Raw genomic sequence first — 16,032 nt, forward strand, 5'->3', positions numbered from 1 at the left:
GGTATCATCCTTCGCCTCCGAGGATGGGCTGTTTCTCAGAATCAATGACACATGCTGTGCCGAGACCCACCCTTCCTCCCCAGGACCCCTGCTTCCTGCAGTGGGAAGCCAGAAGTCACAGTCGTCTGCCTCATAAGAGCTAACATTCTTGCGTTTCCTGTGCTCCTGGCGTGTTAGATGTGCTACCGCGGCCAGTCTGTATGACCTTGTCGGGAGGTAGGTACCATTGTCCCCATGTTGCAGATGAGAAAACCGAGGCACAGAGAAGAAGGCACTGGCCAAAGGTCACAGTCCTTTGAGTGGCAGAGCCAGAATGTTCTTACAGTCTGACTCCAGGTGTAAAAAGCTGGACGGGGCTTCCCCCTGGGGGAGACACTCTGTGTTTGTGCTGTGACCTCAGTTTTGTGTGTGGAGGCCGGAGAGATGGCGTGGGTTGAGGGTTCCCAGCTCTCAGACACCCATCTCCAAGTGTAAGTACAAAAGACCCACTTTAAAGGCTAATAGGTTCACGATCCAACCTTCTACTGACTAGCCCCGAGCCTCAATTTTCTTATCTGTAAAATGGGAACAGTAATTAAGTCTTTTTTTTCTCTAATAGTGTTGTTGTCATGGTCAAATATGGAATGCATGTAAAAGTGTTTTCAGAAACACAAAGCTCCACAAAGTGGTAAGTCTCTTGCTCTCTGTTAGCTTGAACAGTTGTTAATTACCACAGAGTGCAGATCACTTGAATATCTTTTATTCCCTAAAGGTGGCTGCAGGGTTAGTGTTCTGGCCATGCATCCAGTTCCCATAGCAATGGACTCTGGGATATGAGAGTTTGCTCAGCTCCTGAACAGTCACAGCCAGCTATATTGGATTCATCATCATCTCCCCGGGCTTTCTTGTGCCTTTCTGCCCGGTGGTCATAAATGAGATGTGTACCACCTCTGCCCAGGGTTGCTGTGAGAATCAACTGGGCAGCCTGAGAAGGATAAGACCCATTAGCAGATGGGCAGTAACCAGTAGTGCTGGTCAGGATTCAGATTAAAGGGAACTAGCCTGTGCTGCCAGTGGGAAATTGGTGTGACTGTGCAAAGCAATTTGGCAATAACCGGTGGCACTAAAGCTAAACCCATCCTTTGACCTAGCAATTTCCCTTACAAGTATACATTTTTGGAAGAACTCCAGCATAGGGGCACAAGGAAAAGTACAAGCACATTCACTGAAGCTTCATCTGTGTTTAAGAGAAGTTGGAAACAACCTAAATACTGATGAACAGAAGAGCAGATAAACTGTGTTTTCATAAAATTGAGTATTATTCTGCAGGTAACTAAAAAGGATGTATCAGAACTACAAGCATCAGTGTGGATAAACCTCAGAAATACACTGTTGAACTGGAGGATGAGAAGCAAGTTGCAGAAGAATATATGTGGTGTGCCATTTATGCAAAATTTCCAAATATGGTAACTAATTGTTTATTGTTTATGGGTACACACAGATCTGGGTGATAGAGGTATAAAAGCACGCATAGGAATGCTATCAATATCAAAATCAGTAAGGGGAGGAAGGGGTTTGGGATGGTGTCTGCAAGGCTATAAAGGACACTGGGTTTCAACTGTATGTGTAACATTTCATTAACTTTTAAAAATCTGAATCAAATGTAGGATAATGTTTGCATTTGTCAGATATGGGTGATGGGCACACACATGTGGGTTATCTTTTCCACACTTCTCTGTATGCTTGGTATATTTCCTAGTTAAAAAAAAAGAACAAGCCACAGACAGCACCAATAGAAGGTTTTGTTTTTCCATCCTTTCCTTAGCAAGCTCAGGAAATAAAAAATCTGAAATTACAAAGCCGTCACAGCATATGCTCTTTGAACTTATGCAAATTTTAATTGCATGCCTTGAGGGAGAGAAAGTTGATACAAAGCGTGTGATTTGTTTAGCTGGCCCTTCTAGTTAATAAGCCGTGTGTCTGGTGGTGAGGGTGCCCGGGGGTGGGGGCACCTTGGGGATTGTTGATCTGTACCACTTCAGTGGGTCCTGGTACCACCTGTTCTCTACATAATAAGCCATGGAAGGCATGTTCAAGGTTAATTTGGACTCTAACTTTTCTTGTTACGTCCTGAATTTTCAACCCAATCCCTGAGTAAAATGCAACTGCACCTTTAAGGGTGGCTTTAAAGCAAAGGGGGAACCTTTTAAAGGTGTATTGGATGCCTATTGTTGCTATAACAAAGTGCCACAGATTTAACACAAATTTTGATATCTTAGAGCTCTGAAGGGCAGAAGTCCAAAATGGGTCTCGCCTGGTTAAAAACAAGGTGCCAGCAGAATGCATCCTTTTTGCAGGCTCTGGGGAAATCTATTTTCTAGCTTTTTCCAGTTGATAGAGGCTGCCCACCTTCCATGGGCTCGTGGCCCCTTCCATCTGAAAAGACATCACTGGCTGGTTGTGTCTTTCTTCTGTCAATCACTCTGACACTGACGTTTCCTCCCTCTCCCTTCCATCTTTTAAAGATGCTTGTGACTATATTGGGCCCACCTGGATATTGCAGGATATTCTTATTTTAAGGTCAACTTTAAATTTCATCTGCAACCTTACATTCCCCTTGCCATGTGACATAACATATTCAAAGGTTCCATGTTTGGAAGGCATTATTCTGCCTATTACAATAGGAATCTAAGAGCTGGAGATTCTAAACGCCAGCCCTCCTCCTTCCGTGGCACAAAGAGACTGTGTTCTGTTTAAGTGCCATAAGGACGGCGTCTCTATGGCAACCCCAGCATCTGGCACCTAGAAGCAGTCCTAAAAGTCAGACCCTCAGGGATATTTAGGATGGGATGTTCAGAGCCGAGTCTATTTGCAGTGACGGTCAGTGGGGAAGGGAGAATCCCTGACCTATTGTAGTTTCTCAAACTCTCCTGTGTAGGTCAAGATGTCATATGTGATACAGGTAGAAAGGCAAGTGATCTCTGGGGCAGCTGGATGGTATGGGGATAAGTTAGAAAGTTCAAGTCAGTTGCCTTTTGTTAACCATTTTTAAAGCCTTGGAAAAAGAAAATGTAAAGTTTGAGTTAGGCAACTATAAACTCAACACGGCTGTGAAAACCAGACTGCATTTTTGGTAGTATTTAAGGAGACACTTGTCTCAGGCATACTGTGCTGTGAGTCAGGCACAGAAGCTAAGGCCCAGAATCTGACATAAGGGTGGCAGACCCATTAAGAAGAACCAATGTCCATCCTTGAGAAATCTTCAGTCTCAAAGTCAGGATGCTAAAAGGGAAAAATGTAGAACCTTGAGACCCGAAATGGGGCCTTTGAATAAATGAGACTGAAGCTCTAGAATCCCTTGAGCCTTCTGGACTGGCAAAAGCAGTCCCCTGCCCCTTGAAAGCAGTCTCCCCTTGTTTGGAGACCATGGAAAGATTGCTCTCAGAACAGCGTGAGGTTTACCCTCAAGATCCACCTCTGCTACTCTCATTACTGCCAGGCAGATAAACAGGGTCACCTCTCAGTTCAGTCCAAGCTGGGGAAAAACAGTCCTTGCTCCATAAGGACATCACTTATCTGTTGAAAGAACTTCAGGGCATGGCTGATCTATGTTACCAGGCATCAGCAGAAGACATATAAGAATGATCTGGTCTTTACAGCCACAAGGGCATGACTCAGCCACTCTCTCTCTCTGAGGCTGCCCGTGTCTATCCACACATACTGTACTCTTTTTTTCTTCCTAATAAATATTCGTTTCACTAAAAAAGAGAGAGAATGATTTGGTCTTGAGGGATCCAGAATATATCTGGGAAGGGGATAGTTTTTTTACTTGGAAACACTCACCTGTGACCAAGGTTCAATGCCCTGGCATTGATGTTGGAATGTACATTAATGCATGACCGGTGTGGCTCCTCAAGGCTTTTACAAGATATGTGCATGCGTGCTAAGTCGCTTCAGTCATGTTCAATAGTGTGCGACCCTATGGACTGTAGCCCGCCAGGCTCCTCTGTCCATGGGGATTCTCCAGGCAAGTATACTGGAGTGAGTTGCCATGCCCTCCTCCAGGGGATCTTCCCCACCTAGGGATTGAACATGCATCTCTTAAATCTCCTCTTTGGCAGGTGGGTTCTTTACCACTAGTGCCACCTGGGGAGCCCATAGGTGATATGAACCTACAGTAAATGAGGTAGAGATGCTCAACTTGCCTTGGCAGAGAATTAAGGAAGCATCAGAAGGTCCTAAGGTCCTGGGAGGGGCCCATGGTCAGATGGACTGACCTGCCATGGTCAGATGGATTTGTTATGTGAGACATCATCTGACCATGCTTCTCAGGAGGGCCAGAGTGTCACCAAGACAGAGATGACATACTGGAGAGGGGGCCACTGGCATCTTGGAGAAGCTCTGAACTAGCCATCTCTACAGGCCAGGCTGGACAGCAAGAGATGCTGCCATAGAACTGGAGTTCCCTAGTGTCAGTGGGGATCATGGAATTCCAGAGTGCTAGAGGCCAGATGAGGGCAGTTAACTGATACCATGGACCACAGGAGCCTCATGTACTTTCTAGATCTAAGTCAGTTCCCAGACCCAGAGCCCACTGATGGAAGATAGGCAGGGTCCCCCTGAGGAAAACCCCTATGTTACCTTCACATATATTCAACAGACATTTTCCCAATCCTTCTTTAAAGAGTAACTATACAGGAGGGAAGGGAATTCTCACATCTCTTGAGGACCATTGAATCCCAGCACCCGCATTAAAACTAAGGGTATGAAATGTCACTACCAGGACACCTGCTATCAAGCTCTTCTGGCTGGAGATGGGTTTATGGAGGACAGGTGATAAGAAATGTCCTGGCCCATGTCTGCCTCCAGTGGGTTTTTGGGCCCACAGACCCTTCTTACAGCTCTTTCCCCAGCTCCTGACTGATAAGAGTGTTTTGGTAGGAAAAACTGAATGGGAGTGCTTGAAACTATAGCATCCCCAGCCAAGGAAGAAAATCAGAAATGACACTACATCCTTGGTGCAACTGCAAGGAACAGCACCACCAGCAAAGACTTAAAGGATGCACGAGGGTGGTGGTGGTTTATATCATATCCTTTGAGAATTCACTTGTTTGATCTCTGTGAAATCAGATGGACGGTGGTGAGTGATGACGGAATAGTGTAAACCTTACCAAGTGGTATTCCCTTCTACAGCTGCCATGCTTGGGGTCTTATCATGATTAGAACAGGTTACACTGCTCCTGGTCTTTGGTAAGAGAAAGTGAAAGTCGCTCAGTCTCAAAGTCACTCACTCTTTGCAACCCCATGGACTATACAGTCCATGGGATTCTCCAGGCCACAATACTGGAGTGGGTAGCTGTTCCCTTCTCCAGGGGATCTTCCCAACCCAGGGATCGAACCCAGGTCTCCCACATTGCGGACAGATTCTTTACCAGCTGAGCTACCAGGGAAAGCCCAAGAATACTGGAGTGGGTAGCCTATCCCTTCTCCAGCGGATCTTCCTGACCCAGGAGTCGAACTGGGGTCTTCTGCATTGCAGGCAGATTCTTTTCCAACTGAGCTATCAGGGAAGCCCCAAGCAGCTATTAATTGATAAATGCATTCTACTCAATTCCCATCAATAAGCAAAATCAATTAAACCAGCTCACTTTTACATGAGAAAAGCAGAAGTGCCCATGTACTGTCTAGCCCAAGGGCTGTATTAACTCTCTTGTCCCCCATCAGAATATAATCCACAAGTGTTTTGATCCCCTTGTCGTTCCAGAGAGTCCAGCTACTCTCGTTATATGGTTGGTACAGTGCTGATGGGACCTGCAGAGCAGACAATACTCTAGACGCCGTCGTAATGTGCATGAGCACCAGAGGATGGGAAAGAGTGCCGTTCATGGGAATTTAGGGACCTGCATGTGGGTGGTGTTTGTGTGTTTGGTTTTTTGTAAGATTTTTTTTTTTTGATGTGGACCATTTTTAAGTCTTTATTGAACTTGTTACAACAATGCTTCTGCTTTTTATGTTTTGTTTTTTGGCCACAAGGCAGGCAGGATCTTAATTCCCTGAGCAGGGATTGAACCCACACCCCCTGCATTGGAAGGTGAAGTCTTAACCACTGCACCACCACAGGAGTCCCTTGGGATGGTGTTTTCAGTGGTCATGTGGTCTGAGGCATTTGGAAGTTCCCCTTCAAGATTCCTTGGTGGCTCAGCTGATAAAGAATCCCCCTGCAGTGTGGGAGACCTGGGTTCGATCCCTGGGTTGGGAAGATCCCCTGGAAAAGGGAATGGCTACTCACTCCAGTATTCTGTCCTGGAGAATTCCATGGACTGTACAGTTCATGGGGTCACAAAGAATCGGACCTGACGGAGGGACTTTCACCTTCAAAATTAAGGATAGATAATTGCACCAGGCACTCCATCACTAAGAGGCACAGGGCCTGGTAGACCGCTTCAGAATTTTGGAGGCAATGTATATGTATACTTCACTTAGGAAATGGCAACCTACTCCAGTAATCTTGCCTGGAAAACCCCATGGCCGGAGGAACCTGGTCGGCTACAGTCCATGGGGTCGCAAAGAGTCGGACACGACTGAGTGACTTTGCTTTCACTCACTTGGGAATACTGCTCTAACCTACTGATCAGTGGCTTAGAAAGCTGCTGGTTTTGAGTGCTGCCTGGACCAAGAAAGTGCTTACAGCAGGGCCAGGCTGCAGCACCATCTACTCTGCCACAGATACCATATCGCCATATATGCTGCCACCACAGCAGCTAGCAGATCCAGTGAGGCTAAGAGGTACCATGGACTGAAAGGTGCTGGCTATTGTGAATGCACAACTCAAGCTAAATTAAAATACAGCTTACTGTGTTATCTCCCATGATCTCTTTGAAATGTATCGAACAAGGATCATCTTTCCTTGCCCTTGGGTGAAAATTCCAGCAGGCCTGGGGCTTTTCTGCTGATTCTCAGGTAAGAGACAGTCCTGTGCCATTCTAAGTGTCAATTTGTTCTTTAGAAACTCCAAGCTTCATTGGCTCAGGTCTTCTCCCTGCCCACCGGCACAGGCCTGCTTCAGGCTGAGCGCGGGCAGCTGGGCGGCACAGCTGGGGATCTCTTCTACACTTTTGCTGGCTGTCTTCTCCCTTCCTTCACCCCAGGTTGGCTGGCCAGTTTCTGGCTCCTCCCAGGGATGGAGCAGGGGGTTGTAGCACTGATGAGGGGTTAGGAATGGGATTTTGACCTAGAAATGTTAGGACCCTAAGCTGACTATGGGTGCGCTGGGTCTGGCAAATACTTGAAGCTAATTCTTTCCTCCTAGGTTATGTCTCCCTGGACCTCTCCACCTGTATGTCCCTCCACCTGGGCAAACATATTTGCAGGAAGCACTTATCCTGGGCCCAAGGAGACTGTCTCTCACCTCCAATTTCTTGCTGGTACATCCAGGATTTTCTAGATGGCCTTATTAGACAGACCCAGGCCAGCCCACACTGGCCTTAGGAAGATCTCAGTCATCCCTTGCCCAGAGAAACGGGGCACACAGACCCGGCCCAACACAACTATTTCCTCAACGGGCTCCAGGGCAGCCCCCTCCTCAGTTTGCCCGAGGAAAAGGAGGCAGCAGTCCTCCCTGCAACCTGGTGGAGAAGAGGACTTGGTACAACAAGTTTTCTTTTCTCCAAGAACTGGCTCTACAAATGCTTTCCCCATTTTTCCACGCCTAAAAGCCCCTTTTATATTCACAAATTGGATAAAGGTCCAGCTACCTTGAAACCAGTTCTTTAAAATGTGTGAAGTCTGCACTTGGTGATGTGCAGATATCACCAAGTATTATGCTTTGGTGTCTCAGTCAGAACTTGAGTTTTAGTATCTTGATACACTGTTTTCTGAGTCAATGGGTGCATGCGTGCTAAGTCGTTTCAGTCTTGTCTGACTCTTTGTGACCCCATGGACTGTAACCCGCCAGGCTCCTTTGTCCATGAGGATTCTCCAGGCAAGAACGCTGGAGTGCATTGCCATGCCCTCCTCCAGAGGATCTTCCTGACCCAGGGATCAAACCCATGTCTCTTATTTCTCCTGCATTGGCAGGCGGGTTCTTTACCACTATGATTATAAAGTTTAACAGACTTACGATTATGTAGCTGTGAAAAAGAAATTACCAAATTCCCTAGTGATCCAGTGGTCAGAACTCTGGGCTCACAATGCAAGGCGGCATGGGTTTGATCCCTGGTCAGGGAACTAAGATTCTCTGTGCAACAGAGCGTGGTCAAGAAATAAAAAGAGAGAGAGAAGAGAGATTACTGCACAATTGCAGCAGATAGTATGACTCCACAATGAACAGAGGACAGATATTAATATTTATTGAGTATATACCACCTGCTAGCTTCTTGTTATAATTTTAAGTTGCATTCTAATGATGAGGAAACTGAGGCAGTTAGCACCACCGGATTCAATCCCAGCAACATTTTATTGAGCCAGGCTGGAAAACAAATAGGGACCTGATGGAATTCCTGCCTTTAGGGAGGTCTCAGTCCTTTGGGAAGGTGGCGGGGGCAGGTCTAGGGCTATAGGTAGGGAGACTCTACCTTGGGTCAGGTGACACTTGGGTCTGCGCTCTTTCCTACTGAGGGAAAACAACACCCATTTTGGCTGAGCACGCATCTTGGTTTGGTGACGGTTTCATCATTTTGCTCCCCCAAAGGTAGTTCTCATTTCAATGCTTTAATCTTTGACAGCAGTCCTGGCGCCTTTGATTCTCGATGGTCAGCCGACAGGGAACACCTTCTTCTCAGCCATCTGCTGCTCTTTGTAGTGGTGGCTGTGTCCTTGGAGAGGTCGTTCCAATCGGTGTCCATTCCAGCCCCTCAGTCCAGCTCCTCCTGTCCTTCCTGTGAGAAGTATCGCCGACTAACCAGCTGTAGGCCTTGCAGTGGATTCAAGCTCCCCAAAGGCCTCAACTCCTTCCCTTCCAGGCCTATTTACTGTGATATTTATAGTCCAAATGTGAAGGGTATTAATTCTCCTTCCCTGTTTTTCTTTTCTGGGAATAAAGAGTCAGCCCACCCTTCTATTAAGTGAGATTTGCATAACACTGCCTGGGAAGAAACCTGCTCTGGGCCCAGGGACTGGAGCCTCTGAACTCTTCGTCGTCTTTACACCAGGTTTCTAAAAAGCTCTGTTCCTCTTTGAAGGCACAGGGGAGACTTCCCTCAGATGCTTTCCCTTCAAGGAGCTGAACCTTTGCATTTCTAAGCAGCTTCCAGCCAGAGCTCGAGAGAGTCCATTTCCTCATTACAAAGGGAAGAAATGAGTCCCACCAAGGTCACCGCTGTGGGTCTCCTGCAATAAACTCAAGTAAAACATCCAGCTTCTCAGGGAACTGACTTGGGGCCGTCAGGTGCACCCCCCACTTTCTGCATCTGGTAGGTGGAAGGAGAGGCAGCCCCTCATTCACCCTCCATCCCAGACTGGGCGCCCCCACCACGGAGCAGCTGACCCACAAAGGTGCCCTGCAGTCCAGTTTCTGCCCCTTCCACATACTGAGTGGCAGTTCCTTAACTAGGCCTTGCAAAAGGGATGGGGAGGGGGTTCTTTCTTCATAAACTGTAGATAAAAACAATGAATGGAATTTTTTAAATTAGTTACAGAAATACAAAACTGTTCAAAAGTATAACATGTGGGCGTGGATTCCTCCTCCCTAGACTTGGTTCTCAACTTCTAACCAGGCAAGAGAGGCTAAACTAAGTCATTCCTGTTCATCGTTGTCTTCTTTATTTAAACATTTACTTGGCAAACACAGAAGTGAAAAATGGCCTCTAATTTTTATTGATATATTTTTATTAAAGTATAGTTGATTTACAGTGTTGTATCAGTTTCAGGTACAGCAAAGTGATTCAGTTACATCCATGAATAAACATATATCTTCTTTTTCAGATTCTTTTCCCATCTAGGTTATTACAAAATATTGACTATAGTTCCCTATGCTATCCACTGGGCCCTTGTTTATCTATTTTATATATAGTCGTGTGTGTATATTACTCCCAAACTCCCAATTTATCCCTCCCTGCCATCTTTCCCCTTTGGTAATCATAAGTTTGGTTTTTGTGTCTATGAATCTGTTTCTATTTTGTATATAAGTTCATTTTAATCATTTTCTATTCTACTTGTAAATGATATCATGATATTTGCTTTTCTCAGTATGACTTACTTCACTTAGTATGATAATCTTTAGGTCCATATTGCTGCAAATGGCACTGCTTCATTCCTTTTTATGGCTGAATAGTATTCCATTGTATATGTGTGTGTGTGTGTGTGTGTGTGTGTGTGTATACATATATCCCATCTATATCTATATACCACATTGTCTTTATCACTGAAAAATAACCTACAATTAAGAGAATAAAAAAGCCACAGACTGGGAGAAAATATATTTGCAAGACACAAATCTGAGAAAGGACTTGTATTCAGTATGTATAAAGAATTCCTAAAACTCAACAATAAGTAAACAAACAACTCAATTAAAAAATGGGCAAAATGACCCAGCAATCCCACTTCTGGGCATACACACTGAGGAAACCAGATCTGAAAGAGACACGTGCACCCCAATGTTCATCGCAGCACTGTTTATAATAGCCAGGACATGGAAGCAACCTAGATGCCCATCAGCAGACGAATGGATGAGGAAGCTGTGGTACATATACACCATGGAATATTACTCAGCCATTAAAAAGAATTCATTTGAATCAGTTTTAATGAGATGGATGAAACTGGAGCCCATTACACAGAGTGAAGTAAGCCAGAAAGATAAAGACCAATACAGTATACTAACACATATATATGGAATTTAGAAAAATGGTAACGATAACCCTATATGCAAAACAGAAAAAGAGACACAGATGTACAGAACAGACTTTTGGACTCTGTGGGAGAAGGCGAGGGTGGGATGTTTCGAGAGAACAGCATCGAAACATGCATATTACCTAGGGTGAAACAGATCACCAGCCCAGGTTGGATGAATGAGACAATTGCTCTGGCCTGCTGCACTGGGAAGACCCAGAGGAATCGGATGGAGAGGGAGGTGGGAGGGGGGATCGGGATGGGGAATACATGTAAATCCATGGCTGATTCATGTCAATGTATGACAAAAACCACTACAGTATTGTAAAGTAATTAGCCTCCAACTAATAAAAATAAATGGGAAAAAAAAAATGGGCAAAAGATCTGAGCTGGCACCTCATCAGAGAAGACATACAGATGGCAGATAAACATATGAAAAGTTGTTCCACGTCACATATTACTAGAGATTCACAAATTAAGACAACAGTGAGATAGAACCACACACCTATTAGAATGGCCAAAATCCGAAACAATGGCCATACCAAATCCTGGTGAGGATGTGGCGAAAAGAACCCTTATTTACTACTGGTGTGAATGCAAAATCATACAGCCTCTTAGAAGATGTCTGGGTGGTTTCTTACAAAGCTAAACATGCTGTCACCATATGATCTGGCCTTTGCCCTCTTGATATTTACCCAAATATGTTGAAAACTTATGTCCACCCAAAAGTTGAAGCAGCTTTATTCACAATTGCCAAAAATTGATCACAATCAGATGTCCTTCAGTGGGTGAATGAATAAACAGACTGTGGGACATCCTCAGAGTAGAATATTATTTAGCAATAAAAAGAAATGAGCAATCAATCCATGAAAAGACATTGAGGAGCCTTAAGTTCATATTACTAACTGAAAGAAGCCAGTGTGAAAAAGCTGTATATACATAGTTTCAGCTATAGGACATTCTGGAAAAGGCAAAAGAGACAGTAAAAAGGTCAGTGGTTGTCAGGGGTTCATGAAGGGTGGGGTGGGGAGAGATGAATAGGTGAGCCCAGGGGATGATTAGGGTGGTGAAATTACTCTATATGATATTTAATGGTGTATATATGACATTATACATTTGTCAAAACTCAAAGTGCTGGGACTCCCCTGGCAGTCCAGTGGTTAAGATTCTGCACTCCCGATACAGGGGACACCAGTTTGACCCCTGGTTGGGAACTAAGATCCCACACCCCATACCACACGACCAAAAAAAAAAAAAAACCTCGTAGCACTGTACAATACAAACAGTGAGCCCTGATGTAAACTAGGGACTTTAGCTATGAATAATATATCAATACTGGTTCATCAATTATAATAAATATACCACACGGATACAGGATATTAATAATGGAGGAAAGCATATGGCAGGGGACTCTGGGGGAAAGGAAAGGGAACATATGAAGGCTCTATACTTTCTGCTCAGTTTCTCAATCTTAAAACTGCTCTAAAAAATAGTTTATTAATTTTTTAAAAAAAGCTATAATCCCATCTTTTTCATCACATAAAGTTAGAAGTAGATATTCAAGCCTATTTCATTCCCTACTCTACGCATTCCCAATAAGGTAACCATTGTTTATATTGATGTGTACACTTCCTTATTTTTTCCCTAAGTTTCTACTAATATATCGATATTTATACCTAGCACCACACATCAAAAAATAAAGACAAATCATGTTTTACCTATTCATCTGCAACTTGCTTGTTTCACATACATTTAAGATCTCTTTCCAGGCAGTACATGTAGATCTGACTCTTTCTTGGCAACTATAGTTGTTACCATCTCATGGACACTAACTGTGGTCATTAGGCAGAGTTTATTAAAGAAGATTCACAGAATCCAGTTGACATTGCTTGCAAACCTACAGCTTATTGCAGGAAAAGCATTAAAAGCTTTCAAGTCTCTCTTCGGTCACAGGTTCATAACAAAGCACCTCAGATCTAGGAAGACCCCAGTGAAAGATCCCTAGGACCCCCCAGGGCTTCTTCCACCCTACCAGTCACGTAGGCATATTTCTTCCTGGTTTACCTGCCCCAACAGCAGAGACCTTCGTGGTCTCATCAAAACCAGGTACAAATCATCAACATCACAATACTGTCAACAAACAGTGATAAACAAAGAAAATAAAAATAAACCTTGCCGACAAGTTGGTACAAACCACTCCCAAACTCTCCAGACCCATGCTTACAAAACAACACTATTGATCAGTACAGTTAATGACTTGACCGGGGGTCTGTGCTATGCGCGAACGTCTCATTTCAGTAAATCAGCCTGTGCCGGTTCCAGTCCTGCTGAAATTTACCCTCACAACACACCATGGTATGTATGAACATACTCTATTCAACCGCTCTCATGTTGATGGGTATGTAGGCTATTCCTCTCCCCCATTCCATGCCTCCTCCCACTGCTACTGTAAATATGGCCACAGTGAACATCTTCATACATACATGTCTACACGTATCATGTGTTTCTTTCTGTAGCATACAGTTCTCAAATGAGGATGCTGCCATTCACGTTCCTTTGCCCTTCTTTTTTCTTTAATATTTATTTATTTATTTGGTTGTACCAGGCGTTAATGGCAGCACGTAAGATCTTCATTGTAGGATGCAAACTCTAAGTTTGCATGTGGGATCTTAGGCACCACGTGGGATCTAGTTCCATGACCAGGGATTGAACCTGGACCTCTTGCATTGGGAGTTCAGCATCTTAGCCCCTGGACCACCAGGGAAGCCCCTCCTTCTCTCTTCTTGATCTTTCTTGTCTTTTCCCCCTGTATTTTAGAAAGATGGGGACTCACTGGAGGGCACTGCTGTGCTTGGGTGCTCACATTCCTGTTAGGGTTTTGCTATACTCACTACAGATTCCCTAAAGTGCCAGCTTCAGCTTCAGCTCCCTGTACCTGCACTGGGATCCTGTGTCCTCTGGCTTTCTGCCTTTCAGTTTTCCTACCCTTTTCCTCCAAAGAATGTGATTACTTCTCTCTGGGGTTGGGGCTCTCTCAATCGCTCTGCATAATAAAAGGGATCATTTCTCTGAGGCTTTTTATTATTTTGAAAGCAGATTTTCCTGGTAGAACATACACCCACAGGCATAAGCCTAAGGAAAACAAAACTAATCTCCTATTTTATGTGCTAATTAGCTGCTGTAACAGGTAAACTCTAAATCTCAACGACTTAACAAAGGGAGAGCTCAATTCCCTTCTTCTCAGCCCACAAGGCTACAGAACTCTCTATACCCTGCTCAGGGATCCAATTTCCTTCCTTTCTGTGTCTCTCTCTTCCACTAGGAAAAGAAGCACTCTTCCCTGATAGCTCAGTTGGTAAATAATCTGCCTGCAATGCAGGAGACCCTGGTTTGATTCCTGGATCAGGAAGATCCGCTGGAGAAGGAAAGGCTACCCACTCCAGACACGACTGAGTGACTTTCACTTTCCACTGAGCTAGCAGATAGAGAAAAGAAAGATAGGGGAGGACCACACAAGCCTGAATGTACAGCAGATTATGGTGGTTCAAAAATATATCCAGGAGTTGGTGATGGACAGGGAAGCCTGGCCTGCTGCAGTCCGTGGGGTAGCAAAGAGTCGGACACGACTGAGTGGCTGAACTGACCAAACTGAAAAATATATCCGCGAATTCTTTCATACTCCTTCCTTCAAGAAGTAGAGCTTAATTATCTTCCCCTTGAGGGCAGGCTGGAATTAGTGACCTACTTATAACAGATAGAATTCAGAAGTGATGGTCAATTTCAAGATTAGGTTATAAAAAAACTGCAGCTTCCAATCCAACTGCTGTCACTCTTTCCTACCCTCACTCAGCCTGGAGGAAGCCCCATCTTAAGCAATTCTGTGGAAGTGCATTCAGTGAGGAACGGAAGCCCCCTTCCAACAGTCCCATGAGTGATCTCGTGAGTGACTTGAATGCAGAAGCCCTAGTCAAATCTTGAAAGGCCACGAGCCAGAACCAACCAATTAAGCCACTCCTGAGTTTCTGACTCTCAGAAACTGTTTGAGGTGAAAATTATTTGTTGTTTTAAACTGTTAACTTTGGGAATAATTTTTTATAGAGCAAATAAATAGCTTTTTAAAAATTGCTATGTCTGGGGATACTTTGTTATGCAGCAATAGATAACTAATACACATATCCACCTGCATTGCATTGGCCAGAGCTCAGTCACATGGTCACATAACTGTAAAAGAGGCTGGAAAATACAGTCTAAGTGCATCCCCAGGAGAAAAGAGAAATAGATTAGCTGATATGTGTCTATTACTTCATGGAACTTCTGGGATTCCTCTCCCACTTGGCAGAGACAAAAGTCAAGTCCTTTAATTGCCGGTCATGATAAGAGCTAAAGTTCTCCCTTTTGACTACCCGTTGCTTGTTTTATGCACACTACAACAGCCTTTGCAATCTAGAAGAAAGTAAGGAATTCTAAATTCAAATTTACATTTCATTGTATATAGTTTAATTTTAGACCAATAATTCTAATGGTTTTGTTGACTGTTTTTCTTAAAGATTCTACCAAGCTGTTTATAAAAACAACTGTATTATTTATGATCTCAGTGTTGCAAGAATAAATATGTATTTATAAGCCATAAAGAAGAATTGGAAGAAAATATACAAAACATTAAACAATGTTATTCCCACATGGTGAGATGATCACTGACTTTCACTTATTTTGTGTGCATGTATGTGTATTTGTATTTTTCAATTTTTCTAAGATGAAGATATGTGTGTTATTTTGCAATCAGAAAAGATCATTATTATCAAAAAGATAATTACAAAAATAAAGATGATAAAGACAATATAAATAATTATTACAAAAAGCTAGTTCCTCTGTACATGTGTATGCATGCTAAGTCACTTTGGTCCTGTGACCCCATGGACTGTAGCGGGCCAGGCTCCTCTGTCCTTGGGATTCTCCAGGCAAGAATATTGGAGAGAGTTCTGTATGTGTGAGAGTCACACAAAGTGAGCAGGCTGCGGGGGTAGGATGACAGATGAGAAGCACTTGATCTGTTCGGGTTGAGCCTGAACCACACTTGGCCTCTGGGCTTGTCAGTTCCCCTACTGCAGGGAGACCTGAGCGGACCAGCTTCCCAGGGTGTCTGACCACTGATTCACTGTGGGGACAATCACTACTGTGCTTGATGTGGTCCGATTATTCTCTCTGCCTAAACTTTCCCCCCTTCATGAA

Source organism: Odocoileus virginianus, chromosome 6 (genome assembly GCF_023699985.2).
Source record: "Odocoileus virginianus isolate 20LAN1187 ecotype Illinois chromosome 6, Ovbor_1.2, whole genome shotgun sequence".
Taxonomy (NCBI): Eukaryota; Metazoa; Chordata; class Mammalia; order Artiodactyla; family Cervidae; genus Odocoileus; species Odocoileus virginianus.